This window comes from Vicugna pacos, chromosome 10 (genome assembly GCF_048564905.1).
Source record: "Vicugna pacos chromosome 10, VicPac4, whole genome shotgun sequence".
Lineage (NCBI taxonomy): Eukaryota > Metazoa > Chordata > Mammalia > Artiodactyla > Camelidae > Vicugna > Vicugna pacos.
In genome coordinates this window covers 58,927,970-58,955,103 of record NC_132996.1, presented here as the reverse complement: position 1 = coordinate 58,955,103, position 27,134 = coordinate 58,927,970, and the positions used below count along the sequence as shown (strand labels likewise).

The window sequence follows — 27,134 nt, the reverse complement described above, 5'->3', positions numbered from 1 at the left end:
TCTTGGTCTTTGCAGCTCTGAAGCCCCCTCCCGGGAAGCTGATGGAACTGTTTCCAGGAGACATTGGATCTACCTCTCTTGCCTGGGATTTACATAAGCTCCCTGCTCAGCCACAGGGCAAGACCACAGGGCAAGTGCTCCGGCCACCGGCCTCTAGGTGGACAGCGGATGCGGGACTAACCCAGATGACAAACCCGAAGCACGATGCTCCAGGTAGGTAGGGACGCGCAAAACCGGGATGTAGCTGTTTTCACTCAGAGCCCGCCAGGCTCTCCGCTGGCCCATACTGAGGCTGTATGTGAAGAAGGTGACCAAGCAGAGATGTTTCCTTCCTTTCCCACGGGCCCCCCACACCCCCTCCCCCAGTACGTTCCGGCTCTTCACTCACACACGCGGCAAAGTCTGATGTTGGATTAAAGCAATAAGGTCAAAAGATCAAGAATGCTGACCGTGAGGCGGAAACTTTTGTTCTAGTCACAAGTTTGAGAGCGCTTTGCTGTGTGCCCTGGGCAGGTCACGTGCCCTCTCTGGGCATCTACTTTCTCCTCTACAAATGAGACAGAGGTATTCAGTCATCTTCAATGCTCGAGTCAAAGGAAGGGGCGAGGTCCCCACAGATGGGTGAACGTGAGGTGAGGGGGAGGCTGAAGAGCCTGAGTCCCCAGAGGCGATGCCCTGTACCTGGGAGAAAGTCAGCCAGGTACCGACGAAAACAAGAATCCTGCAGCCTTATTGGCAGCTGAGGCTGAATTCGAACGCTGGACCCAACATTCATTATGAGACTTTGAAGACCTTATGTGAACCCCTTTGAGCCTCAGTTTCCTCACCTGTAAAATGGGATCAAGGACACTTCTCATTCACAGAGTCAAATGAGAAGACACAAAGATTGCCCAGCACAGTGTCTAGGCCACGTAAGCCTCAGTAAGTGGAAGCTACTATCAGTATTGCAGTTATAGCTCCATCCACATCTGAGGGAACCCTGGCGGCGGCTCCCTCATCTCTTTGTGCCATCTTCAGGCCAGCAGGGACCCTGGGAAGTGGCTGGTCCTCACTGGGATGGCGTGGGTTCCTCCCAGACCCCTGGCAGCACCAGCCCTGAAGGGGGGCTTTCCTGACTACACCTCAGTCACACACAGACATGGCTCTGGACTTGACATCAGTTTTTTTGAGAAACAGTGGCCACTCCTCAGAGCCATGGAGAACGGAGCCTGGCATTAGGGCTTCCAACCTCCCCCTGAAATGTGTCATTTTTTAAATAAGGGAAATTTATCCATGTATCACTTGCAAATAACAATGAGAATAAATCAGTTATTTGGGGACAAACACCTCTGGGGAAATCCCAGGCCTTGGTTGACCCCAGTGCTAAGGCTCTGGCTGTGTTTCTCATTCTTGGAGGAAGGGAGCCAAGAACAATGGCCTTCTCCTGCCTTGGACAGGGGTTATTAGAGATCACTAGTCCATCTCCTGTCTGTAGGGAAGAAAGAGTTCTCACGGGCTGGGCCAGGCCAGGCAGGAGCGACCCATCCTGGGATGGTCTCCACGCAGATGGTAAGAGCAGGAACCCACCTTCAACCCACCCAACAGGTTCTGAGGGCCTACTGTGCGCCAAGCCCGTTGGAGCTGCTGTCCACGTGGCATCACATGTGTCCTCCTGTGGACCCTATGCAGGAGGAGTCACTAAACGTAGACCCAGGGAGGTCGATGTTTCTAGTAAGTGGTAGAAAGGGGCTTCACACTTGGGTCTGTCGGATGTCACAGCTGATGCTTCCTTCCTAATTTCAAACTCAGGGATCCTGGGTATGTGCATCCTTTCCTGGAGGGTGCACCCCTCCCCGAGTCGCAGCACTGCTGGCCAAAGAAGTCCACACCTGTCCCTTCTCTAGACAGACTGCCAGCTCAGGCTGTTTGGAGCCAGGTCACCAGAGATGCTTGGGAGGCTACATCCTTGTTCCCACCCCCCTGCATAGCCCATAGCCCCCGACAGAGGATGCTGAGCACAAAGTCTGAGATGTCATTCACGTTCAGGAGCTCCCCCTGGGATCCAGCTGAGGCTACAGTGCTCTTGAACCTCATCCTTGCTTAGCCTCGCTCTCTGCCTTATCCTCCTCCCTTCCCTGGTCCCGAGAATCTTCCCTCAATAACTCACTTGCACAGCCATCTCTGCTCAGGTTCTGCTTTTTTAGAGAACCCGACCTAAGTCAAAAAGGAGACAGACATGGTTCCTGCCATCTGGGGAGTCAACGCCCAGCGGGAGTCAAACCCGAGACAGGCTGACCATGACAAGACCCCTTCAACCATGACCACTGCGCCCCCCACCTCATTCTAACATCAAGAGCTTATAACACACTGTGCAAATCCCTTTCCCACCTGATGGCACTGAACACCAACAACAACCCAGCCAAGAGGGTTTGTTAGCTCCCTTTTACAGATGAAGAAGCTGAGGCTCAGAGAGATTGTAATTTGCCCAAGGTCGCTTGCAACTTCTATGTAGCCCCACTTAGATTTTACCTCAGTCCTGCTTGATTCCTGGGCCCCAGGGCTTTCCTCCCACTAACCAAGGGGACCTGAATTCAGCTGCCAAAATGGGGACAGGGATGCCCAGTGGTTAGGGCCCTCCCTGTGACAAAGCTCACTGTCCTCTCTGCCACTTTGTATAACTCCCGGGCCCCAGGCTCAGGGACCACAGCCTGGGGGAGGGCAACTTCAAAAAAGGAGAGGGGGTGGGACCACTGGTGACCGCTTCCCTGGTGCCCACATCCCAAGCCTGGCACTCTCTCCCTCTCAAATGACTCTCACTGACCTGGCTCCTCCCCCACCCCCCTCCCAATTCCTGTTATGTCACAGAACATGCAGCTCAGCCAGGCTGGTAACAGGCAGAGAATGGGAATTTTTACCTGTTAATTTGGTTTCTGAACCCCTGCTGCTTGCCAAGCCTGAACAGCTCCATGGCAGGCTCTGAAAGGAGGAGGGGAAAGAAAATGGTTTCCAGCAAATGGGGGTAAATTACGTCGGCAGGCAGTCCCTGGGGGCTCCCCGGAGGTGTGAATCCAGCCAGCCCCCGGGTGAGGGCAGCAGAGGGGGGCTGGGGGAGGCTCGCCTCCCTGGATCCAAAAGCAGGAAAGGGTTCTGGTTCGCAGAGCACCAGCCACCTGCTCACTCTGCCCCACCCTTGGTGAGGAAAGGGCAGAATGCCTCTAACAGCCCGCTGCTCAGGGGCAGAGCCAACCCCACCAGGCACAAGTGCCCCCTGCCCTCTCATCCTTCCTGCCCACACCTCCAGCCCTCTGTCACAGGGCCTCGCCCAGTGCACCTTGAGCCCTTGCTACCATGGGCACCAGACTTCACTGAATCCTCAAAAACCCTTTCCCATCCACCTCATTTGAGAGAGCTATCATTATCATCCCCATTCTATAAATGTAGAAACTGAAGTTCAGAAAGGTGATGCATCTCCAACAAGTTCAACAGAGAATTATCCCAAGACCCAGCAATTCCACTCCTGGGCATCTGACCAAAAGAATGGAAGACAGGGACCAAACACCTGGACACGAATGCTCATAGCAGCACCAGTCACAGTAGCCAACAGGTGGAAACACCTCAAATGTCCATCAGTATTTGAATGGATAAACAGATGGACCACAATATATCCTTTCAATGGAATATTATTTACTCAGAAAAAAGAGTGAACTATGGCTACATGCCATAATATGGATAAACCTCCAAAACATGAGCTAAGTGAATGAAGCCAGGTACAAAAGGCCACATGTCGTATGATTCCATTTGTATAACGTCTCTAGAATAGGTGAACCCATACAAACAGAAAGCAAAGTAGTGGTTGCCAGGGACTGCGGGCAGTGGGTGATGAAAATGTTCTGGATCTGGTTAGAAGTGGTGGCTGCAAAACACTGTGAATGTACTAAATGCCACTGAATTGTTATTTTACAGTGGTTAATTTCATGCTATGTGAATGTCACTTCAACTTTTTTAAATGCCAGGAGAGGATGGTGAGGAGGACGGGGTGTAACTCGCTGAAGGTCAAAGAGCAGGTAAGTGGGGTGCCCTCGGCTACCATCCTCTGCTGCCTGCCCCATGCCTTCCCACCTCTGGCCTTTGCCTCTCCTGTTACCTTGGCCAGGAAGGTCCCCCTCCCTATTTCTGTTCTCAAAATCCTACCCATTTTTCAAGGCCCTGTGTCCTGCCCCAGTCGGCTTTGCCTCCTGCCTCCTGCCTCCTGCCAGAGTTCGTAAAGCACAGGGTTATCCCTTGGTCCCCCCAGCCTGAGGGGCTCATCACATTCTCAGGGTCTTTATGAGGGTTAAATAATCCAATGCCTGCAGAGTTCTCCACTCTCTGGGCTTGGCATGCAGTGAGCGCTCAATCAATGGTGCTTATTAACAGGCCGCGTTCACTCCTGAAGGGCTGGGACATGCTGGCTCATCTCTGCATCCCTGGCCCAGGCCCGGCTCCCAGCAGAAACTCTCCAAACACTTGTGGAATGCAAGGGGGGAGACAGACAAACTCCCTGACAAGCAGGCTCTTTCCTACCTGTTCTCCTGCTGGGCAGGAAGCCTGTCTTGGTTCACAGTTTATAATAAATGCAACTCCATTTCCTCTCAGTGGAGTTGGCCCCAGCACGCACACACCCAGAGTTGGCTGTTTCTGTTAAACGTTTGGGGCTCTTTGGGCCAGCCAGGCCCTGACTGAGCTGTGGTGTTTGTTTTGCTCCACGAGGCACCTCCAGTTCCAGGTTCTGCAGATCAGGAAAAAATCGGAAATTCTGATCTCTGTGAAAGTCTACAGAACATGATCTCTCTAGTAATTGTTGCCCTGCTTACCTCACTGACTTAACTAATGAATATGCAATAAGATATTCATCCTGGAAGTACATTTATTAACTAAAGGAACTATATACGTTTAAGGTATTGGCATTAACAATCATCTCAAACATCAGACAGTGCCAATCTTTTCAATACGCTTTTGGAAGCTCTTTTGAATCTGCAGTGGAATGTGAGTTAAAGATGCCAAGAAATTCAAACAAAACAAGGCAGCCAAATTAGGAAGCCCTCACTCCAAGGAAGGCGAAGAGACATGGACTTCCCTGAATTTGCTCTCTATCTGGTGTTGATGGTAAGACAAGCTAATGACAGGGGGTGGCGGGTGGAGGGGGACCTCTCCACTGTCACTCAAAGCAGAAGAAAGAGCTTTGGGATGACAGAAATCCAGCCTAGCCACTTGCCAGCCCTGAGATCACGGACCAGTTCCTTAAATCCCTTATTGTTAGGTGGTGTGGGGCATGGAGGGGTGGAGGGTGGTGATGCCCACCTCCCTGCATGGTGATTAGCATCAGGCCAGGTGAGACAGTCAGACACACAGAACACCCGGACTGGCAGGAAGGAAGCTCTCAATAAGTATTCATTTTCTTCCCTCTCAAACTATCTGCAGACACAAGAGAGTGAAAAACAAACTGCCGACTGAAAGACATGTTTGCAATACATATGTATTACAAGGAACTTGTATCCAGCATATGTAAAGAACTCCTACAAATCAATAAGAAAATAAGAAAACAACCCAATTGAAACTGGGCAATAGAGCTGAACAGATACTTCCCCAAAGAAATTATCCAAATAGCCGATAAGTAGATAGAAAGGTGCTCAGCATCATTACTCACTGGGGAAATGCAAATAAAAACCACAGTGAGATACACAACCACCAACTGACTAAAACGGAACAGAAGGATGACACCAAGCATGGGTGAGGAGGTGAGCGACTGGAACATCCATACGCTGCTTTCAGGACCATCCAATGGCAGAACCACCCCCTCTGGTACTGTCCATTAAAGTTAAACCTACAGCGGCCACGCATTTCCACTCCCAGTTAGTTATACACCCAAGAGAAATGTCTGCATATGCCCACAATGACCTGGACCACAACGTTTATTGCAGCTTTATTCAAAAGCATCCAAAACGGGAAACAACTCAACATCCATCTACAAAAGAATAGACAAATAAGTCGTCATATATAATCACACAATGGAATATTACATGGCAGTGAAAAAAGAACAAACTGCTGTCATGTGCAACAACATGGATTGATCACAAAATCATTGTGTTGAGCTAAAGAAGCCAGGTCTGGAGGAGTTCATGTTGCACAATTCCATTTATGTGAAGTTCAAGAATAAGAACAACAGCTTGATGGTGATCGAAGCCAGAACAGTCGTTACATGGGGCGTACAGGGGTGGGGTAAAGGGAGTAGCCACTGGGATGGGACACAGGTAGCCTCTTGGGGTGATGGGCCGGGAATGTTCTATATTTTGATCTGCCTGGTTTTTACTTGGTAAATAAAACCATCAATCTGTACATTGGAGATGTAGGCACTTTACTGTATATATATTATTCCTATTTTTTTCAATTACCAGAGGATCAATTGGACCAAGCCATCTCTCAGGCTCATCAGCCCTATCATTTTATGATTCTCAGAGCCTGGAGAATGATTCTTAGGTCCTAATGCGGGAATTCGGAGATTGCGTATTCATTTTATTCTTTCTCTTCCCTTTCTCTTGCCGAGAGAGGCCCCTTCTCTTGCTCATTCTCTCTCTCTGACTTTGTGTAAGTCAGTCAGCCACTTCTGGCCTCATCACCCCATCTGCAAAAAGAGGGTCACGCTGCCAGGACTCCCCTCCAAGAGAGAGAAACATGGTCATGCACGGGAAATGCTCTGTGCATCACAGAGCAAAAATGCTAAATGCATTCCCAGAATTGCAAGCAGATGTCTCTTTGCATGGGGTCAAGCACATCCAGGCATAATTGCAATTACTACGGTGAGGGTGTGGTTTAAAACTCAGACTTGGCCCATGTGTGTTTCTTTGGCATAAAGGGATCTAAGACGGTGGCCATGGAACCAGTCATCATGGGAAAGGGATGGCCACTGATTTGACCTGGGAAGGCACGGATGCTGGCATGGTCCCTATGGCTATTGGGCCAGAGCCGTGCAGGGCTCATCCTCAAAGGAGACAGAAGCAGTGCCTGGCCCTGGGCTTTCCAAGGGAAGGAGTACTAACATAAAAAAGTACTCAATATCACTAATTCTCAGAGAAATGCCAATAAAAACTACAATGAGGTATCACCTCACACCAGTCAGAATGGCCATCATTCAAAAGTCCACAAATGACAAATGCTGGAGAGGCTGTGGACAAAAGGGGAACCCTCCTACACTATTGGTGGGAATATAGTTTGGTGCAGCCATTATGGCAAACAGTGTGGAGATTCCTCAAAAGATTAAAAATAGACTTACCCTATGATCCAGCAACCCCACTCCTGGACATATATCCAGAGGGAGCCTTAATTTGAAAAGATACATGCACCCCAATGTTCATAGCAGCACTATTTACAATAGCCAAGACATGGAAACAGCCTAAATGTTCATCGACAGATGACTAGATAAAGAAGTTGTGGTATATTTATATAATGGAATACTATTCAGCCATAAAAAGTAATAAAATAATGCCATTTGCAGCAACATGGATGGACCTGGAGATTGTCATTCTAAGTGAAGTAAGCCAGAAAGAGAAAGACAAATACCATATGATATCACTTATATGTGGAATCTAAAAAAAAAAAAAAGACAAATGAACTTATTTACAAAACAGAAACAGACACATAGGCACAGAAAACAAACTTATGGTTACCAGAAGGGGAAGGGGGTGAGAAGGGATAAATTGAGAGTTCAAGATTTGCAGATATTAACTACTATATAAACTAGATAAACAACAAGTTTATACTGTATAGCACAGGGAACTATATTCAATATCTTGTAGTAACCTATAATGAAAAACAAAATGAAAATGAATATATGTATGTTCATGTATGACTGAAGCATTATGCTGTACACCAGCAATTGACACAACACTGTAAACTGACTGTACTTCAATTAAAAAAAAGTAAATAGAAAAAAAAAGGAGCACTAAAACTGGAGTCTGGGATCCTGGGTTGAGGGCTGCTTCTGCCCTAATGTGCTGTGTGACATTGGCCATCGGCTTCCCACCTTTGGGGCCTCAGTTTCCCCACCACGCTATGAAGGGGTGGACTAGATCATAGTTAGAGATCCATTCAGCTATAACTGTTTATGAACTTACAAATTGCTTACTGAAAATCAAAACCACGTTGTGTCTCTCCCTGCTTAAATCCTCGTCTACAGCTTCTTATTCAGCATAAAGTCCAAACCCATGACCAGATCCTCATGGTCAGGTCCCTGCCAACCTCCCTGCCCAAGGATTGAACCACGCCCTCATTTCTCACTAGGCCCCAGCCACAATGCTCTTCCCTCCATCCTTTAACACTTCAGTCCATTTCTGCCCCAGGGCCTTTGCTCACCTTGCCCTCTCAACCTGGAACCCTCCTCTCTCCAGTTCTGCATGGCCAGGCTCTACCTGCTTTAGGGCACAGGCTCAGAGGTCCCCTCCTCAAAGCCTCTGCTGACCAGATAAGTAGTCCTTCTCCCTCGTGTTTTCTTTTTCCACCTTCAAACCACAGATTACAACATGCAGTCATTAGAGGAATTTGTGGCTTCCTTATTTTCTGTCTTCTGCCCTGGAGTGTAAGTTCCATGTGGGTAGCCACTGTGTCTGTGACTATTAAACCCTCTGACATAGACACAGTGCTCACTAAATATCTGTGCCTTTTTCCATCCTCTCAGGCAGCACTCCAGAGCCCTTGCTGCCCTAGGAGGCTCACATAAGAATTTCCCAAAGAAAGAAAATGTTCAGGTGTAGCGGACCCAGCAGGTACTGTGAAGATGCCAGGCTCTCTGCATCCTTGTGTCATTTCATTCTCATGACAACCCTTGGAGATACTATCATTTGGGTAACCAAGGCTCAGAGCTGTCAAGAGATGTGCCCACAGTCACATACCAGGAGCCCCAAGCTTGGAGAATGGCTCTGTGCCACTTGCTGGCATGTGATTCCATCTCTCCAGGCTGTGCTTTTCTTGTCTGTAAAGTGGGGCTAAGATCTCGTGCCTGAACTGCAAGCTGTGTCATGATCAAGCAGGATAATTAAGGTGGGATGCTTTGCACACCAGCCAGCAGCATGCAGCTGCACTAAAGTTGAAACGGAAACAGCCTGAGGTTTGCTTTGAGCCTCGGAGTCTGTGCTTGCTCCTCCGGGAGGCGGCCAAGGAGGGGAAAGAACGCCTTCTGGAGCCAGCCTGCCCTGGACGGGAGTCCCGCTCCATCCCAGCTCAGAGCTGGGTGCCCTCCAGCGCTCACCTACTTCACTCCTTTGAACTTTGGTCTTCTCCTCTGCAAAATGCGAAGAATAATTCCCTTCCCCTCAGGCTGTTAGGAGCGTTAAACGAGATCGCCTATGAAAGGGCTTTATTCCTTCTGAAGTGCAGTGCAAATGCTGCTTGTTTGTTGCAAATGTTGATGTCCCACAGCTTCTAGCTCTGATTATGTCAACTCCCCCAAAAGAGGGAGAAAGACACCTCCCCAGGTGACGAGGGCAAGGACACTCAAGGCTGTCCCCCCGCCCCCAGGTGACAAGGCTGGCATGTTTTTATGGGGCCCACACTGCATGCCAGGCACTGCAGGATGCCCTCCCCAAGCAGTCTCCATATGCAGCACCATCAGCCCCATTTCACAGACGGGTAACCTGAGCTTCGGGTAACCTTGCTCAAGGTTCCCTGGCCGCAGTGGTGATGTTTTCTCCCTGTGGAGGATGGCCAAGGCGACACCTTTGTTTCCCATAGAGCAAGGCTCAGGCCGACCTGGGATAGTGCTCGTTCCTGAGGTAGCCCTGGGCTCTGGGGAGGTCCTGGCCGTGGGCTCCTCTCTGCGAGAGGCCGAGCACAGCCACCTCAGCCACCCTGAGTGTGGCATCTAGGAGTGTGCATACAGAACGGGGGTGTGCTTGGGAGGACACGACCCAGGCTGGGCCCCAGGAAGTCCATTCTGCTGGGAGCCCCGAGAATCAAACCACTCCCACCTTGGCCTCCCTGGATGGCAAGTCACTGGCCCACCTCCCACCCTGCCCTCCAGCTGCTCCCCATTGGCCAAAGGCCGCCCTGACCCTTAAATGGCCCTTGAGCATCTAGGGGCATCACTCTGTCAGCCCCCACCCCCCATCACATGCTCAGTTCTGACGGTGCCAGTCTTGGCTCCAGAAAGCAATTAGACAAGATTAGTGAAGCAGAGAGAAGGCAGAAGTGGTGAGGGGGGAAGAGTTGGCAGAAAGAGACCCCTGGGGCAGAGAGACTCCAGGGGATGGGGGAAGAGGGAGGCAGGCTGGATGAAAGGGAAAGAAGCAGAGGAACGTGGATTCCAGAGAAGATGTGCAGGGGAGACACAGAGAGATGCAAGGACTCACCCAAGGCCCCACGATGGGGAGAGAGATGGACCAGAGGCCCCAGGAAATGGGAACGAAGAGCTTGAGGGAGAAAACTCATGAGAGAGAAATAGGCAGACACACACGGGCTCATTTATTTGGCCTTGTCCCACAGGGTGTCTCGGAAGAGATTTCTCCTTACAGGAGGCAAGGGAAGCAGCCTTCGTGGAGGGAGCAGAGGACCAGGAGCCAGGAGACCAGGGTCTAAGGCACTAATGCTCCGAACCACAGGGCAGCTCCCCCATGGAGGCAGAAAGAATGGAAACATATTTGTGTGTCCACAGTGTTCCCAGTAGCACTGTCCATCACAGCCGAAAATACCAGAAGCCACCTGCAGTAGTCAGTTCTCCAGAGAAACAGAACCAATAGGAGTTACATACACACACACACACACACACACACACACACACATGTATATATGATATGCATGATATCACATATATATGATAAATCGTGTGTGTGTGTGTGTTTGTGCATGTGTGTAGAGAGATTTCTTTTAAGGAATTGCCTCATGCTGTTGTCAGGCTAGCAAGTCCCACATCCGCAAGGCAGGCTGGTGGGCTGGAAACCCAGGCACTGATACAGCCTTGAGGCAGAATTCCTTCTTTCTTGGGAAATTTCAGTTTTTGCTCTTAAGCCTTTCACCTGATTGGATAAGGCCCTCCTGCATACCTAAAGTCAACAGATTGCAGATGTCAGCCACGTCTACAAAATGCCTTCACGGTAACACCTAGATTGGTGTTGGGTTCCAGCAACTGGATCCTACAGCCTCGCTCGGCCGACACATCACACCGCCTAGCACAGTTTCCTGCGGCAGCTGTCATCAATCCCCACAAGGGTAGGGACTTAAAGCAACACACAGGTATTAGCTCAGACTTCTAGAAGACAGAAGTCCTTTGAAATGGGACTCACTGGGCAAAAATCAAGGTGTTAGCAGGGCTGTGTTCCTTCTGGAAACACGAGGGAGAATCCCTTTCCTTACTTTTTCCAGATTCTTGACGCTGCCTGTGTTCCTTGCCTCATGGTCCTGCCTGACTTCAAGGTCATGGCCAGCCTAGTCTTTCTCAGGCTGCATCACCCTGAGAGTCCCCTTCTGTAGTCAAACCTCCCTTCGCCTCTTTAAGGACCCATGTGATTAGATTGGCCCCACCCGGATAATCCAGGATCATCTCCCCATCTCAATGTCCTTAAATCAAGCACATTTACTAAACCCCTTTAGCCAGGTAAAAAAATATATTCATAGGTTCCAGGGATTAGGACGTGGACATCTTTGGAGGCCTATTATTCTGTCTACCACTCCATCCAAATGCTCATCAACAGTGGAGTGGACACATCTTGGAATGACCATCCACCCAGTGAAATATGATGCAGCCACAAGAAGAGGAGTCAGGGAGAGACATGGTCAGAACTGGGCTCCAGATCCCTTTCCCAGCAGAATCAGGCCCCCGGGAGTGGTCCAGACCTCCAGGGAAGGTGCAGGCCTCTCAGGAAATAAGAATAAGATCTCAGCTTAGAACTCAAAGGACTATGATGTCTAACAAAGGATTTACCCACTCCAGCCCCTGCATGGATGCACTGTGCATCTTCAGGTCAAGGTCCTGACCTCTCTGTGACCCTTTTCTTCATGAACTGTCTAGTGACTCTGATCCCAGGGACCATGAGCTGCACACTCACTATGTGCCCACTAAGAGCTTCACATATGGCAACGGCATCATCAGGGCTCCTCCTAGGCCGTCTCCTGTGTGCTTTTTCCTCTGAAGGCCTGCACCTGCCACTCTCATGAGAGGACTGCCCTCGGGCTACTGGAGACCTCTGTCCAGCGCACAGGGAGCCCGAAGTGCCTGGGAGCCAACATCCCTCCCACATGCTCAGGGCAGCCCTTAGCCAACGTCTGAGGGTGTGGGAGGATGCGAGCCCAGCTCTCTTGACTCAAATTGAGACAAACTTGGAGATGCAACTAACAGCCCAGAGTTCCTGGCGGGTCAGGCGGTCAGCAACCTTCACAGCACTGTGCCTGGCATCCCTCCCGCTCTTGCCTTCCTCTTCTTCCCTGTTTTGCTCCCCAGACTTCTCACTGGTTTCTTCTGGGAATTCATCCTTAATAAATCCATTGTACACAAATGTTTGTCTTGGGGTCTACTTCTAGGGGACCCAGACTATGATACTTATGTTATCTCATTTAACAGCAACACTTTGAGGTGAGCACTGTGATGATTCCCATTTTTCAGACGAGTAAACTGAGGCCAGGGAAGTTTAACGATATGCCTGAGTCACAGAGCGAGTAAGTAGCCGAGTGGGATTTCAACCCACATCAGCTGACACCAAGCCTGCGTGCCTCACCTCCTCTCTGTGTGATGACTTCCCCCAGCTCCTTGGAGACCTGAGAAAAATGGAGGAGGGGGTGCTGGGGAGGTGCATCTAGTAAAGGACAATGGGGGAAAACTCCTTGTGGGGTCTTGGGTTTCATCAAAGTGAAAAAGAAATAAAAATAAAATAGATTCATCATTTGCCAACTCAAGCCCGCACAGTGCGATCTGAAGCCGAATATGTTGGGCTGTTCCCTGGGGCTGTTTCTTTCCCTTCCTGAGAAGGACCCCTCAAGGCTCTCTCCTTCTGAGCCAACGCTGAGCCCAGCTCAGGCAGGGATTTGTCTTCTCAGCAGGGGAGGGAGGCTCTGGGGTGGTGGGGTGGGCAACGGCGCTGGCAGGTCCTTGTGTCAGAGCGGCCGAGGTACAGGCTGGAAAGGAGTTAATGACCCACTGTTCAGTGCCTCAATCCCCCCATCTCCCTGTGGGTCCCTTTGAAAGAGAGAAAAAAGAATCATAAAAAGCCCCCTCCTTGCTCCTGGTCTCGGAGATCTCACAGTTTGCCTGGGTTTAAACCTTGGAAACAAAGGCTGATAGCTGGGCTGCACGCAGGAGGCAGCAGATTAATGACTGCCTAGCCGCCGTCATAAATTCCTTTTCTGTGTGTTATTTACCTGCCCAGCAGGCTCCATCTGGGCAGGTTATGGGCAAAGTAGCCTCCTCTTCTAGGTAGGAGTGAGTACTTAATTGGAGACGATCAGGAATAGGTCGGGGGTGTCATTATTCCCTGCATGTCCCCAGATCCCAGAGACCCACATGACTTTTAAGAAGGAAAAAATTAAGGGAGAGGTAAGCTGTGGATCCGATCCTGTGTCTGCACGCAGGCCAGAGGGGCCAGTACCTTCTCTGCGCAGCAGGGTGGCCTGCCTGCTCCTGGTGCCGCTTCCCTGCTGGCCACCCTTCTGGGTTGACACAGATCCACAGTGAACTTAGCCACCTCAGCAGAGCTCCCTGAGGTAAGACTATGGCATTCATCCTCATAAGCCTCTAGCATAAAAGATAAAATCATTCAATAACTGTTCTAAGGGTAAAAAGTGGTCATTAATGAAGTGCTGGGGGGTGTAAGAGGAAGGAAGGACTAAGCCTAGGAGGTCAGGGAGGGCTTCCTGGAGGAGGTGGAAGGTAACATCCCTGGCATCAAGGTAGCTAAAGACAAATGAGGAGTAATTATTTAACAGTCACCATTTGTAACATGCCAGCATGGAACTGGAGGCTTTACTTAGTCTTTAATCATTAAACAAGTCCAGCAAAGTAGTCTTATTATTCCACTTTACAGATGAAGGAATGGGACTCAGAGAGGTTAAGCTACTTGCCCAAGGTCACTAAGCCAATAGGAAGGAAAGCTAGGATTTAAACCCAGATCCCATGTCCAGGACCCTGCCCCTGTAGCTGGGTCATGAACAGCCAGGCACAGAAGTGGACAGTAAGGGGAGTATTATTATACAGTAATATTCTATGGAGCTCCAAGTTGGGAGAGGGTGTTTCTGTTGGAGCAGTGGAGGCCGGCCTCCTGGAGGAGGTGTCCTCCAAATGTAGAAGCTTTAGGCAGGCAGAGAAGGGAGGAAGGGCATTCCTCGTGGAGGGGACCGTGTGTGCAAAGGCACAGAGTGGGAGTGCAGGGAGGTATTAATGAACTGCCTTACTTGGTAGATGTCAAAGGGGCATTGTTGGAAAATAAAGTCCCAGGGATATCCAGGCCCATCCTTTTGTGGAAGGTCTGGAAATGGCACTGGGAGGCCATTGAGGTTTCTTTGAATAAGTGAGTGTCTCTGCAGCTGGTGAGGGGAGGCTGTCAGCTGAACGAGGATACGGCTGCTGGGGGTGGGAAGAGCAGGAGCAGGTCAGGGGGAGGGTGTGGCCCAAGGCAGCGGGGATGTGAGGAGGGGCAGCTCCAGGAAGCCTGGCCACGGCAGACCTGCCACCTTGGGCTGTGGGGTCAAGGGAGCGGGGATGGGAGGCCCCTCCCCGGGTCCCGGAGAGAATGAGGATGCTCCAGAGAAACAGATCCCCCCAGGGACAGTGGTGGTTTGGAGGGGAGACGAAAGGCTAGTTCAGGCTTATATTTCAGCTGTCAAGATGGAGACAAGCGGCTCAGAGTTGGGAAGATTCTTTCCGGACTGGGGGAGGGTCAGATTCGATGTGGAAGTTGAGGGTCCTGGGTTGAGATATGGGTGGATATGGAAGCTGGCTGGGCTGGGGAGGGACAGAAGGAACAGAAGGAATGAGGGAAAAAGAAAGAAAGGGGAGCTGAGAATAAAAATGTTTCCTCTCCGTTGAGAGGGAAACTTACAAGAATCACTGATTCATCACAGCATGGACTCTGCCAGGACTCATGCTGGGGGCTAGATATACAGACAGGGGCAAGATGCAGAAAATGTGCTGATGAAAAGGAAGCAACTCAGAGGCGGACTGCCTGGGTTCAAATCCCACACACTGGACACTCAGGATGGATGCCAACTTGGGACACCAAGATATGTTTGTGCAGTAGAAGCAACCTGAGTGTCCATTAACAGATGAATGGATAAAGAAGATGTGATATAGAAAGCTAGCAAGATAGCTACAGTGGAATATTACTCAGTCATAAAAAAGAATAAAATACTGCCATTTGCAGCAGCATAGGTGGACCCAGAGATTAATGCACTAAGTGAAGTTAGGCAGACAGAGAAAGACAAATATTATACATCACTTATGTGTGGAATCTAAAAAAAATACATATGTATTTACAAAACAGACTCACAGACATAGAAAAGAAACTTATGGTTACCAGAAGGGAAAGGGAAGTGGGAGGATTAAATTAAGACTATAGGAGTAACAGATATACACCACCATATATAAAATAGATAAACAACAAGGATTTACTGTATAGCACAGGGAACTATATTCAATATCTTGGAATAACCCATAATGAAAAAAAATCTGAAGCTGTATGCCTGAAACTAACACAATATTGTAAATCAACTCTAGTTAAATAGAAAAACCATACATTTGTGAATGAATAAATGGGTGAGTAAATGAGTGACCCAGACCCTCTGATGACCCCAACTTCTCCAACAGGACAGGGAGTGGTCAGTGTGCTGTGTGAATAAGCACAGTGATATTCAGGTCTGGATTTGTGGGCTTGCTTGTTCCAAAGCCAAGTTCTGGGGTCCCTAGGGCTGGAGCCTGGGTGAGGGACCCTGAAAGCAAGGAATGAAGAAATGGAACACCGCTCATCAGCTCCAGTGCACCAGGAAGTCCTAACATCTTTTCTCTGGGCCACATCTTCTGAATCCAGAGCTCCAAGCACACATTATCTTTTCATTGGTTCCTGAGGTAGGAGACAGTCTTTCAACAGGTCTGATAGGGCAGGACAGACTAGGATTTCCAGGGGAGCCTTCCTGCTTTTCTGCTTCCCATACTCTAAGCCAGAGTTGAAAACCAGTGTCTGGTGAAGCACAGCTCCACTGGCCCATCATAGCAATAGTACCGTGGCATTTTTTGAAATTATGAATGAGTTAGCAGTATTTAACAACTGAAAAATTCTCTCTTGAAAAATCTGAGTTTCTGACTTCTTTTTTTTTTTTTAATTTCAGGAGATCTGAAAATACTGGAGCTGAAAAGTAGCTTCTCTCTTTAGATGGAGTGTGTGTTGAAGTTTACTGCACTCCCCACTGCTCCCTGGTGTCTCCCAGACAAGCCCATCATGGTTAAATGGCCACTATCATTGAGCTTGGGCTCCTGTTTCTTTGTCTGTTTGCCACTCAACCTGCTCACTAACTTGTGTTAGCTGCCCCACCCCCTGTAGGAATTTGAGTGACTCCTCATCTAGCCCCCCTTGCCTCAGTTTCCTCATCTGCAGAGTATAGGTGATCTTTCCTCCTAAAATCAAAGAAGATAATGAACATGAATGTGGCCAGACTACAGCTGGTACCTAACTGATGCTCCATAAATATTTCCCCTTCCCTTTCCTGTCAGGCTAAACCTATCAGCCAATAAATTCTGATCAGCAAATACAGTTTCTAACTAGCAACTAAATACTGAGCAACACCTTTTTGCCAACTACCGGGCATGACCATGGGATGCAATGGTGAACGCTAAACAGACATGTCTCTGTCCCCATAGCACTCGCACACTATTATTAAATAAATAATCCAGCAGATCAATCTGTAAATCCAGTTGGAAATATGCGCCACAAAAGCAATAAGTAGAGTGAATTGAGAGAGAAGAGGAAGAAGGGCTCCCCAGCGAGGTGTATCTGAGCTGAACACTGAAGACTGAGAGGAGCCTGCCGGGTGCAGCGGCTGGACAAGTGCTCTAAACAGAGGGAACAGCCTGTGTGGGGCCCATGAGGCAAGAAAGGGCTCATACTGTTCTAGGACCTGAAATGAGGCTGGTGGGAATGGCGTGGGGTGGGCGAGAGGAAGGGTGTGCGTGGTATGACCTGGGGAGAGGGGTAGGGGCCGACCATCACAGGAGTAGGGATTTTATTCTAAGTGCAGCAGGAGCACAGAACACAGGGAGATGCATAGTTGATTCAAACTGCCTTTTTCAAAAAGGCAGACAGGAGAAATGGCATGATGCAGAGGAAAGTCATGCCCTCCCCCTGAACTCCCAGAGCAACACCCCCCACCATGGCTGACTGATGCTCTGCACAAAACACAGGCACCTGTGTGTGTCCAGCCACAAGCCACACTGATTTTGAGAGGCAGACTCATGGCATGAAGGGCTCTGGCTTTGGAGTCAGACATTTCTGGTTTCTGTCCTGGCTCTACCACCTGCTAGCTGTGTGACATTGGCAAGTTACTTAACCACTCTGTGCACCAGTTTCCTCATCTCTAAACCTAGTGAGAAGAGGTGAGGGAGGTCAAGCCCTGAGCACAGCGTCTGGCGCACAGAAACTCAGGTGCTAGCATTGGTGCTACGTGCAGGCAGCAGACACAGTGACAGTCTGAAAATGCCTGTAGTTCATGTACTGGTGATGCAAACTTTTTTTTTTTTAGCTTTCCTTATTCCAGGAAAGCTCTTCTTTATCCTGTATCCCCCAGACTTGGGGATGTAAAGAGTATTTACTATCCCCTGTCTCCCACTGTCTTTCCTCCAGGCTGTTAAGGGAGATTTTATCATTGTTCCCTTTTAATGATGGGAAATGGGAGGCGGGAAGAGCTGAAGCTCCCTGCCCGAGCCCCACAGCCAGGACAGGAGCAGAGCGAGGGCACACAGGCTGATTCCAAGGCCACCTCCCCTGGGGGTGCTGTAGGACAGGCTGAGGGAGCACCCACCACTAAACACACTGATGGAGACACAAGCCCAGCAGGGCCTTGTGTATAATGGGGGCGGGGGTGGGGAGCTGAGAATCCAGGAAATGGCCTTGTAAAAGAATACAGGCCCCAGGTGATAGGAAACCCGTAGAACTCTCACCCTGATGCATTTCTATCAGGCTCAAGGGCTGACTCAGAGACCTCCTGGAAACCTTTAATGAGACAGCCAGACCCTGGTTCCTGTTTGCAGCTCTCATCTGTCAAGAGCCTCCGCCCGCCCCCCAACAAGGGGACGCCTCTTGGATGCATCAAGTCAGGCAAGACTATCCTTGTCCTAGGAGGGGCTCAGCCTCTGCTGATGCCTGAAAACCCTGCAATAGAGCACCCCGAGGGGAAGGTGTGGTTGACCAAAGGCAGCGGGACACAATGAGAACGCGAGGGCACCAGAGTCATGCAGACCTGGGCTCCCACCCAGCTGCCCACTTCTGCAGTGATGTGAACTGGGCCAGTGCCTGGGGCTCAGTCCCCTCATCTGTGAAATGGGGATAAAAGTCAGCCCTACCTCATAGGGTGTCCTGAGGATTAAAGGATCGCTGGGGTAATAGTGTGTAAAAGCTCCCACGACAGTTTCTGCAAAGTCCTGGATAAATGTCAGCCTCCTAACTGACTGCCTTCTAAATGTCCTTCGGTTTGGAGTCAGACAGAGATTCAAAAAAGGGAAGTCTTTGACCACCTTTGGTATTTGGGAGGCATCAAGGGCGCTCGAGTCATAACACCCTGGCCTCCCAGCCCAGTGCTGACCGGTGCCCATCCCTCAAAAGACAGTCTATTGCTTCACTCTCGGCCCCACTTCTGAACCTTGGGTGCGCTCCTATTGTTCGACTGGCCACACTGACGCGTGAGGATCTGTTTGGTGTCTGTCTGCAGGACCAGAGAAGGGTTTACTGAGGACAGGGGTAGATGGATGTTGATTTTTATATTCCTAGCACCAAGCAAAGCCTTTGGCACCAGGTGGTGCTAATAAATGTTTGTGGCATGAATGAATGAATGAATGATGGCAGCATCCCCCGTGGAAGCATCAGACACGCAGTCTGTCCTTACTCAAGCTTCTGAAATGAAATGACAATCTCAACAGTCACAGTACAAAGAAAAGGGCACTGGCCCCATAACAGCAGGAAGCCCGCTGCACTGGGGTGAGAAGAGCCGGCCTCAGGCATCCCGGCACAGACCCCAGGGCCCTGGGCTTTATCTCCTTCCTCCCATTGTCCCGCCTGGCTTTGTTTGGAGGTCACTGAGGGGCCCTGACTGCCCCGAGGTCCAAAGTAGAGCAGAATGGCTCATTCCCCTCCTGGAGAAACATTCCTTTCAGGATCTTTCCCAGGGACCCTCCCCCTCACTGCGTGGTTTCCTCTGAAACATGGAGGCCACCACATCCCCTGTCCCCACCCCCATCCCTAGCTGGCTGGTGGTTAGAAGTCCCCAAGAAGCCAACTCATTAGCTAAAGTGGGAAATATGCAACAGAGTACCCCACCCAATATGTAACCGTGACTCAGAACTCCGAGTGCTACATGTTGAAGCTAACAAGGGCATGGGATGGGGCACCACCATCCCTCCCTAGCAGAGGGGAAAACCTCTGGAGGAGGGCATGTGAAGGCACTAGAAGCCCATGGATTTCCTAGAACTCAGCTTAACTCGAAGAAACTCAAAGGCCTGAACTCCAAACCTTTAACTGCGGTGGTGAGGCAGCACCTCACTGAGGGAAGACCCAGAAAACAGGAGGTAGTGGGTAGAGGGTGGGGTCAGCACCAAGCCTTGTCTTCTAACTGATTTACAGCAGCTGGCCACAGAGCAGGAAGCCCAGCAGCTGTTAGAGACGGCCAAGCAGAACCTCACCGGTCAAGCCTGGACTTCCAGTGGGAGTGGGACCGATAGACCCAGCTCCCAGTGGCTGACTTCTTTCTCCTCCTCCTCTTCCTCCCCCTCCTCCAGCTACTGGACTCCAATGAGCTCCTCTAACTGTCACAGAGAGTGATGGAACATGCTGAAGAAAAAAAAAAAAACTTCCTGACAATATCAGTTCTATGCACTGTGCCCTTAAACCTGAGTCAAGACCTTTCACTTCCGGTGATGTAATGAAGAGATGATGTGGATACTGGCAGCAGCAGCACCTCACGTTTCCTGGGGGCGACTCTATGCCAGGATTGTCTTGCTAATCCTCCTGGCAACTCAGGAGGATTTTATAATGACTCATAAAGTTTAGAAACTTGACCAATCCCATGCAGTTAGTGTTCATGCTTAGCACACAAACGCAGCTGATGCCATCCCTTAGCTCCTTTATTCCCATTAACTTGGTCCATCAGCAGGACTTAATATTATAAAATTAGGGAAACTGAGGTCCAGATCAATGATTTATCTCTCTTTTGCCCTCGGAAGCAGAGCCTGGTCTTCATTTAAGGTCTAACACTTTCTCAGCTGGATAGATTGTGTCTCCTCAGGCTGCTGAGAAGTGAGTGGGCCTTAGACAGCTGAAAGGGGTTGTCATTCCAGGGAAGAAAGTTTAGCTGTGCCCCAAACACTCATGCTCCTTCCAGAGTGAAGATTATGGCTGGAGAGGGCCTGCTCAGCCAGGAACTACATTTCCCAGGCTCCTTTGCCATACAGGGCCATGTGACTTGCCTCCACCAATGGGAGTGGGAGTGATGTGAGCCTTCCCAGGCTAATGTGACAAGGGAGCAGATGAAACCTCTCTCCCTTTTCTTCCTCCTTCCATGGTGACCTCGGAAGCCACCTTGAAGATGGAAGAAAATAGAGGCCCTACATAATGTATGGAAAGCTGCCCTCCACTTTTATTGAGCTGTTGCTGAGTGAGAAATAAATCTGTGCTGTGTTAAGCCACTGAGATTTAGGCTTTTACCTCTTACAGCACCCAGCACTGCCTTACCCGATACACTCATCGTGGACTTTCATCTATTAGAACCACCTCACCCACAACCATTATTGCGAGTGCTGGGAAAGACCCTGGCAAACCCATGGGCTCAGACAGAATTTCGTTTAATTCAGGCCTCCACCCCCAACCATCCCAAGAAACGGAACCAGCAAAGGCCATCCTTTCTCTAGACCCATCACAGTTTGGAGTAATCCTGACTTCTTGGAACCTCCGTTCCTGCATCAAATGGCCTCACCTTTCAGGAGCACAGCTGTCCACATGGCCTGTCTATGAAGCTGACTTCTTCTGACCCTCCCTACTTCCACATGGGACCATTTAGCTCATTTCTAGAAATTTCTGCAGTTTCCTACTATGTGTTGGACAACCTTCTAGTAGAGGAAGAAGAGGTGAAAAAGAAACCGTACCTGCCCTTGAAAGCTTTCAGTCCAGGTAGGGTAATATATCCTCATTTTTCAGATGAGGAAACTGAGGCTCAGAAAAGCTGTGCCTAAAATAACGTAGCTGGGGGGAGGATATAGTTCAGTGGTAGAGTGCATGCCTAGCATGCACGAGGTCCTGGGTTCAATCGCCAGCACTTCCATTAAAAATAAATAAATAAACCTAATTACTTCCCCCCCCAAAACAAACAAACAAAAAATAACATAGCTGATTGATGACATCTTCCCACTAACCCAACACACAGGAATCATCTGAAAAAGATCAGTGAAGATGATGTACCTCCTTCAAAAAATTAAAACATTAATATGAGCCTCATTCAGAATTCCCAAAAAGAGATGAAGAAAAGAAACAGAACAACCCTAGGCTTATCTTCACTTCTACCTTATTTTATTATCTGTAACATTCTAATAAAAATACAGCAGTCTTAATCATCCCCAATGAGACCTAAGGAAATGTCTTGGTCTTAATTTTAGCTCCATGCCAAATAGTCCAATATTATATTAGTTAAAATTATTTGACCTTAATAAAGGTTACATCCCCTCTCTGCTTATTTCCCCTTGTGTATGATTAGAGGGCTAACCTAGATGGTCACTCAGGCTCCCTACAGTCCTCAATGTCTGTGACTCTGGGATTTTCACATTTGCTGATCAGACACAGGGTGGTGCCTCACCTGTCCACCTGACCCTATTGATAAACATTTTATTGAGGGCCTATCCAGTATATTACAAGATTGAAGTCATTTATCTTTCATAACAACTCTATGAAGTAAGGGCTATTATTTTAGTGATGAGGATACCAAGACACAGGAAGTTTAAGTAATTTTCCTGAGGATGCACAGCAAGAGAGTGGTCGAATCAGGAATCGAACCCAAGCAGTCAAGCTCTAGAGCATCAGCACCTCCCACAGTCCCAACCATTTGCAAAAGGCTCTGTTCATAGGTCCTAAGAAGTGGACAGCAGACCACATGACCCCGCCCACTTGCCACAGCTGATGGGACCAGGGAAGACACCTGTGCCCAGGGCTGCCCACCCCTTGACCTTGGCCTGGTGGGGAAGGCGTTCAGGCTTGCACAGGGAGGCTCTGAGTAGACAGTCTGGCCAGCTGGCTATGGGGAGGTGGACTGAAACCCATGAAAACGCAGGGTCCACTCACCAAGGTCAGAGTCAAGATGAATTAGCAGACACTGCTAGTCAAAGCCGAGAGAGCAGTGAGCCACTCTAAGGGGGCCTGACCAGCGTATAGAATTCTTCAGATGGTTTTCTGGTTCTAGGAGCTCCGAAGTGGTGCATTTTTGCCTCTTGGGTTTCCCGGAACTCTGAATGGATCTTGACAGCAACCTCCCTGGAGGGGCACTAGTGCACGTAGCCCTCCATCCCCCGCCGTCCCAAGGAGCTTGCCCAGACCAGCACCTCTGAGCAAATCAATTCCCCTCCTGCTTGCCAGACACCTTTGCTGGGTCTGACTGCACCTTTCCAAAACCAATACACTCCTAATAAGTAAGCCATTGGCTCAGGCGCTGGACTTTTCTGTAATATAGAGACTTGTGCTGTCACAATATTTACTGTAATAGGATTTGACAAACAGAGCACTGGTGTGAGAAACAGTCTGTATAAAAGGGAAAAGAAGAGAAAGTTTTTTTTTTTTTCCAAAAAAAAAAAAAAAACCCTTCCGAGCTCAAGAAAATGGAAAAAGCAGAGTGCATAACAGAGGGGAAAAAAGTCAATTAAATCATGATAATTACTTCCGCTGCCATGCCCAAGAACAGCATGAGTGTCTATTAATTAGGATTTCCACGTTGACTGTGGCTGTTTGACTTCAACGAAGCTGCCAGTGGGCTCAGTTATAACGTTCTCCTGGAGAGCAAATGTGTGAAAATATTTTCACCCTGACAATTAGCAGTTTCAAAGAAATACACACACACACACACACACACACACACACACACACACAGAGAGAGAGAGAGAGAGAGAGAGAGAACCGGGTTCCCTGGACTTCTGTGACTGGCATGAAATTCAGTAGTTCTACAGTCCCCACCCACCCAGAAGTCAAGGTAACCTAACCTCACTCTTTATAATTACAGCTCCTTCTAACTCTCAAGTAGCATTTGTCAGGGTGCAAATTCCTATATGAAGGCACAGACCAGGAGCCTGAAGGAAGCGGCAGGGTCATCTTGTCCAGACCCCTGCCTCTGGCAAGACCAACCCAAACCACTCAGGAGACCAGTCTGAAGCCGACATTGAAGGAAGGATGTTCAGAACAAGGTGACTCTACCCTGAGAACCAGATTCACATCTAGAAACCAGAAGCTTCAATACCACTGAATGTTCTAAACAAGCCAAAATCTGTGTCTGAGATGATTCTCCCTGTTCAGACAGGCAAAGGCCCATGGTGCTTGAGAGGGGCCTGTCAGGCCGGTCTCTGGAATATCAGGGTCAGGAGTGCTGTGAGCGATCACACGGGCCACTTGGCAAATGAGGAAACTGAGATTCAGGGAAATCAGGCCATGTGCTTTTAGTGGCAGCGCCAGGACCCAGGCCCAGGTCTCTTGAGTCCCAGTCGGATTTCAGACAAATGCAGGACACTGGGCCAGTCACCCTTCAAAAGGTGACACTGAGCCGTGCCACCCTCCCTGATTGCCCTGATCAGCTGGAAACAGAGAATCCTGGCAAAGAGCCTGAGTAGATGCCCTGCCAAATGCCCTCTGGCCAGTTGGTGGGGCTGAGCCAGGAAATCCTCCAGCCCTCCAGCCCCAGGCTGTCCCTGGCCTCAGAGCCAGGGAAAGATTAGGGTCAGGACCCAGGAGAGTTGCGTCCCAGAGGATGTATTGAAATAGCGTCCCCTGCACGGGCAGGGCTCTCAAAGGGAAATGGGCTTTCCTGTCATTCACCGTCTGTTCTGCACTGGCCAAGTTAAACAACAGACTTGCCCACATCACACACCTAGTCAGAGGCAAAATTTGGATATCCTGCCTTGCAGGCTAATGCTCTCTGCCCTCCTAGCCTCATAAATATTTAAGGCGAAAAGGAACAGATATTAGCATTCAGCGGAAAGAATCAGAGGTCTGCGGACAGACTCTCCAGCTTCCTGGATGGATGGGTGATCTCAGCTATGGGACTCCCCTCTCTGGCCTCAGACATCCCATCTACAAAGCACGAATAACAGCAGGTACCTCTGGGGACCATTGTCAGGTTGGACGTAAGCACTTCGGTGGCAGCTGGAGTTAGAGTTCCCAAGTCTTCCCTCCCCTGTAATAGAATTACTCATCCATGCCCTTGCCAGAGCCACACATGGCCAATGACCATCCACCCCTTGACTCTGGGCCTGAATGGGTGACTTGCTTTAACCAAGAGGATGTCAGAGCAGAGGCAAAGATGTACCTGCATGGCTGAGAGGGCTCTCTTGGGCTCTGGTCAAATGCTATGAAAAGAACACATCTCAGCAGCCACTGCCCCTTCAGCCTGAGCTGCAGGATAAAGATGCATAGAGCAGACCACAGGCTCCAGCAGCTGCTGGCCCCAGAAGGCTGGGAGACACGTGAAACAGACGGAAACTCAGTGCGCAGCCAGAGCCTGCAGTCCAAGCCAGCTTAGCCAAGGTGCAGTAGACCCATAGCCCTTGAATATGATAATAAATGTTGCTTTAAGCCACTGAACTTTGGGGTCTTTTGTTCTGCGGCATTATTTGGGAGATAACTCACACAACTCCCATTTCACTATGAGAAAGAGAGGTTAAGTGGTTTGCTCAAGCTCACAATGCTGGCAGACAGCAAAGCCAGAACTGAAACCTGCGACACGCCCTCAGCTGCCCCTGCAGCATGCTGAAACAGCGATGCTCACCAGGTCCCCCTGAGGAGTTGCCCCCTAGCAGCCACATCCACCCCTCCAGCCTCACACTTCCCTGAAAGGGGCCTTCATTAGAGTAGGCCCATCGGACTGTACCAGGGCCGCTAACCAGAGCTCTGAGACCAGACTCCAGCTGGCTACAGGAGTCCTTGCCCTAAAGGTCACCCTCATCCAGGTCTGGACACTGATTTATCACCCTCTCACACCTCCTCCGCAGGGGCAGACGGAGGTGAGATGGAGGAAGAGAAAAAGTTGTCAGGCTCTTGTTGGGTCAGTCCATCTCCTGCACCCAGGCAGCAGGCAGCAGGCAGCAGGCAGCCGGGGAGCCAGATCCTTCTAGCAAATCTACACTCACTTTGATGGGGAGGCAGGATTCACTGGAGACCCCAGGGGCAGGAGGTTGGGGGATGGGAGCAGGAGGGGACAGGAGAAGCAAGCGGTCAGCATCCATTCCCACGAGCTCATTCCTCACGTGATTCTCTGTGTCAGGGCATGGTCTCCAAATGTGTGCAGGGCCCTCCCCTTTTCTGAGAAGGCAGCTGTTACAGGAGGAGGAGCATGGTGTTTGCAGTGAGATGGGTTCCAACCCAGGCCTCTTCCTGGCTGCATGACCAGAAATAAGTTCTCTGGGCCTCAAAACCCTGTGTAAGGAGAAAAGACTTAAGCCCCACACCTAGGGATGCTGTAAGGACTTTATGGGTTGTGTGCACCAGGGTCTGGTGTAAACACCAAGGCAGAATAACACATCAGCAAGTACTGTTCTCTAATGTTGTCTGTGCCAAGGGTGGGCACACAAGTACTCAATTCCCATGAACTGGAGGGGAAAATACACAGATGCTGAGACTGGATACAGTCAGAAACACATCCAAAGTGGTCTCCTATCAGTCTAGTCATGGTGACACAGGAATGGCAAATGTGTAGCATGCATGCAGCTGCCTTCTAATTCCCACCCGTGGCAGACATCACTAATCGATTACAATACTCTTTGCTTATCAGTCCAGAAGGGACCTCAGAATCCTTTCAGCCCAGTGCATTGGCAGCTGATATTACCAGTTTGAACTGGCACTAATAGTAAAAACTATTTCTCTTCCCTGGTCTAGTCCAGCAGTCTTGTTTCACAGAGCAGAAGCACAGAGTGAGCAAGAGACTTGCCCCAGGTCACATGGGGAGGCACGACAATAACTCAGGTCTCAAGATTCTGGTGCTTGCCCCACCTCACCAGCATTTTTCCATTGAGATAATGGGAGAGATGCTCCCAGCCCCCTGGTTCATCCCACTCTGTGCCTGGATCATGTGTCAGGGAAGGCAGGTCCCAAATGGGGCTCAGGAGGCCCCCAGGAGTGCTGCCCACAGCATAGACTGCCATCCAGGTGGGCTTCCATCTCCACACTGGCCAAACCTCAGGCAGACCCCCAGCGTGAGGTCTGTGGGAGCCCCAGGTTCAGGCCTGCTGAGCATTCAGCCCCTGGGCTTTCCCCTCTGAGCTCTGCACCTGCCCTCACTCCCTCTCTCCTCTCCCCTCTTTACTCGCCACCTCCGGCCTCCACTCTGCAACCTTCGTGTTGCTGCTTCCCACACCAAGCCCATTTCCACCTTAAACCTTGGCTTGTGCCATTTCCTCTGTCTGGAAGGTTCCTCAGCCAGTTCTTTGCATGGTCAGGTTCTTCTCATGGTTCAAGTCCTCACACAAATATCCCTCATCAGAGAGACACACCTGACCACCTCCACGGTCACTCTCGTGTCAGCCCGTTCCATTGTCTTTGTATCACTTTCACTCCCTAAAATCATCTTATTTATTTGCTTACTTTAGGTTATCCTTTTATCTGTCTCCCTATCAGACTTTAAACCCCATTAGATGGTACGTAGTGACCTTGTTCATAGTGTTGGCTGGTCAATTGCAGTGGCTTGATAAGCTGTTGATGAATGAA

The 27,134-nt window shown here is 49.7% G+C and overlaps 1 protein-coding gene across 5 annotated transcripts in view; it reads right to left on the bottom strand.

The window, feature by feature from the left end:
- TSPAN18 (tetraspanin 18) overlaps window positions 1–27,134 on the bottom strand; it is a 172,690-nt gene that overhangs the window by 68,575 nt on the left and 76,981 nt on the right. Inside the window, exon 3 of one of the 5 annotated variants that reach the window (XM_031690591.2) lies at window positions 2,895–2,955. The exons of the other annotated variants lie outside the window; for them this stretch is intronic. The gene's annotated coding sequence lies outside the window, so the exon portion shown is untranslated. The remainder of the gene's footprint in view (window positions 1–2,894; window positions 2,956–27,134) is intronic. 5 annotated transcript variants of the gene reach the window in all.